The sequence below is a fragment of the Natator depressus genome, chromosome 6 (assembly GCF_965152275.1).
Source record: "Natator depressus isolate rNatDep1 chromosome 6, rNatDep2.hap1, whole genome shotgun sequence".
In the NCBI taxonomy this organism is placed as follows: Eukaryota; Metazoa; Chordata; order Testudines; family Cheloniidae; genus Natator; species Natator depressus.
Genome location: NC_134239.1, coordinates 114,431,389 through 114,434,792, shown reverse-complemented (window position 1 = coordinate 114,434,792; position 3,404 = coordinate 114,431,389).

Here is a 3,404-nt window from a genome sequence, read left to right as displayed (position 1 = left end):
AATTCATTAAGATGAGCTATTATCAGCAGGAGAAAAAAACTTCTGTAGTGATAATCAAGATGGCCCATTTAGACAGTTGACAAGAAGGTGTGAGGATACTTAACTTAGGGAAATAGATTCAATATGTGTTATGACCCAGCCACTCCCTATTCAAACCCAGGTTAATGGAATCTAGTTTGTATATTAATTCAAGCTCAGCAGTTTCTCACTGGAGTCTGTTTTTGAAGCTTTTCTGTTGCAAAATTGCCACCCTTAAATCTTTTACTGAGTGGCCAGAGAGGTTGAAGTGTTCTCCTACCGGTTTTTGAATGTTATGATTCCTGATGTCAGATTTGTGTCCATTTATTCTTTTGCGTAGAGACTGTCCAGTTTGGCCAATGTACATGGCAGAGGGGCATGGCTGGCACATGATGGCATATATCACATTGGTAGATGTGTAGGTGAACGAGCCCCTGATGTAGTAACACTATATAAAGAAAGTCATGTGATAATTAACTGCTACGCTATAGGCTATCCCCTGCCCACATTACAAGGAGTGTCCGACAGAAATACTGTGTAATAATAATTCACACTTTTGTGGCTCCTGCTTTCCAAGGATTTCAAATATTCATTAATTAAGCTTCACAATGCCTCCGAGATAGGTGCGGTAATGATCAGGATCTCTGTTTTACAAGTGAGGCGCAGAGAAGCTACGTGACTTGCCCAAAGGAAGACAGCGAGTCATTATCAGAACCCGTGTCTCATGCTTCCCAGTCCTTTGTTCTAACGTGAAGACCATGCTGAGTTCCCAAAGTAAACTCAATCAGCAGTAAAAATGATCAGATTATTTGCCCTGTAGTAGTCTGGCATGAATGAAAAGTATCTGCTAGCTTTTAAAAAATAGCGTGGAATTAGTTGGCAAAAAGACTTTGAGTTTCAGCTGTTCATGCACCTCCAGTCAGACCTAGCAGGTATGAAACGTAAGGCCAAACCAAAAGGGGCTTCCACACATGATCACTTGCATTATTTGGGACTGATCCTGCAAGCCCACAGCATGCAGAATTCTCATTGTGGTCAACGGGGGTTCTGTGCATGCAGGCTGACATACTAACCCCTGCTCCAGCCCCTTTATGCCAGGGGAATGGGCCAGAACAGCACAAACGGGCTCTCAAAGTCTTGGTTTTGACTCTACATTGTACCTGAGTTCTAGGCCACACTAAGGAAAAGTAAATAGTTTCATGGATTAGCTCTCTCTCCTCCCCTTTTCCAACGAAGATTGAGATGCTGGCAGTATAGTCTGCATTCAGAAAGGAGACACAGAGGACTTTTCCCAGAATTGCACACACATGATACGTATAAATGACTCTTCCTTATGGTAAATATAATAATTCAACTAGCTCACCAGTCAGTATTTCCATAAACTCTTTGCAGCATAACAGTTAATATTGGTGTTTGCAGTGTTGTAGCTGCATTGGTCCCAGGATTTTAGAGAGACAAGGTGGGTGAGGTAATAGCTTTTATTGGATCAACTTCTCTTGGTGAAAGAGACAAGCTTTTGAACTACACAGAGTTCTTTTGCTTCTGGTTCTCCACGTCAGTATGGTGTCAGATTCTGCAGCGGAGTAGCAATTCAGTTCCTTGGAGAGTACAAATAATTCAGCTCTGGTTAGGGGTAGTCTTGTGGTGGGTCCTGCTGCCAGGTTTCCTCCAGAGGTGGTGTTTTGTGGGTTGTGGCATTGTTGTAGTTAGTTCCACTTTTTGTTTTTGTGTCGGATGGCTGTCATCCGGTTTGTGGGGTTTTTTTGATAACTGTTTTGGCTTTCTTGCATGATCCCCAGGTAGATTTCCTTATTTTTTCTTTCCAATGTGTGGGACTATGCAGTGATTTCATGTTCGAAGTGGTCCCTTTTTGAAGTATGTCAGATGCAGAAGATGATTCCTCAGTTTTCCTGAAGTCCTTCTGCAGAACTGTACAGCATATTTGTAGTTGTAGGTGGTGGTACCCCACTAACCCCCTGTTTTGCCCTATGCCTGCAAAGGTGTTAACTGGACACTTCACCTTGAATGGTCTCTTTAGAATATGTGTTAACTGCCAATCCCTTCCACCTTGTATTCAGCTGTGACACTCTGAAGTACCTTTCCCAGCCCTGAAGAAGGATCTGTGGAGCTTGAAAGCTTGTCTCTCTCACCAGCACAAGTTGGTCCAATAACAGATATTACCTCACCCACCTTGTCTCTCCAGTTAATATTTGGGCAATTCCACTTGAGCTCTATCGTAAATGGCATATTTAAGGTTGTTAAATACACTATCCTGTTTTATATGTAAATCTTTAAAGCTAAATGGCCACAAGACATGAGCTAGTAGTCAGGTGGACAAGAAACATCCGTGCTTTCCTGTTTCATAATACGTAGCATCTTCATTTTAAGAAAAAAGAAAAGGAGTACTTGTGGCACCTTAGAGACTAACCAATTTATTTGAGCATAAGCTTTCGTGAGCTACAGCTCACTTCATCGGATGCATACTGTGGAAAATACAGAAGATGTTTTTATACACAGAGACCATGAAAAAATGGGTGTTTATCACTACAAAAGGTTTTCTCTCCCCCCACCCCACTCTCCTGCTGGTAATAGCTTATCTAAAGTGGAGAGTGGGATGGGGGGAGAGAAAACCTTTTGTAGTGATAAACACCCATTTTTTCATGGTCTGTGTGTATAAAAACATCTTCTGTATTTTCCACAGTATTCATCCGATGAAGTGAGCTTTAGCTCACGAAAGCTTATGCTCAAATAAATTGGTTAGTCTCTAAGGTGCCACAAGTACTCCTTTTCTTTTTGCGAATACAGACTAACATGGCTGTTGCTCTGAAACCTTTCATTTTAAGAGTTATACAGTATCACTTACAGTGAAGATCAGCAGAGGGCAGTATAGTACAAAAGCAACTATTCTGGGCTCAGAACTCTCACATCTACAGCCAAAAGAGGGCAGCATGTACCTTATAGAAAGTTTATTTGCTGCATTGCTGAGGTTGTGTGTCTGAGAGAAAAACAACATCAGTCATAACAATCAGTGAACGAATAGTTACAATTGGGGCTGACCCACAGCTTCAAAGTTTGGCTCTAGATCCCAACTTTCCCAAAATGCAGAGTATTTGGATTTAGGGTGTTAGTTTCAGCTCATTTCTAGTTATGGTAAACACCAGAAAGGGGTTAGCACACCTTTACCAACAGCTGGACTAAGCTTCTAATACTATTGGGGAAAAAACACCCAGTTAGCAGTATTGCACAGAATATTAACAGCAGGATACAATTAAAAAAACAGAGTAAGGCAAGTCCACACTGCTGAGTCACATACACCCCATCCTCACACTGGTGCTGTATCAAGACATTTGGTGTTTGGATGACTGGGATCTTATCCCAGGCTTCTT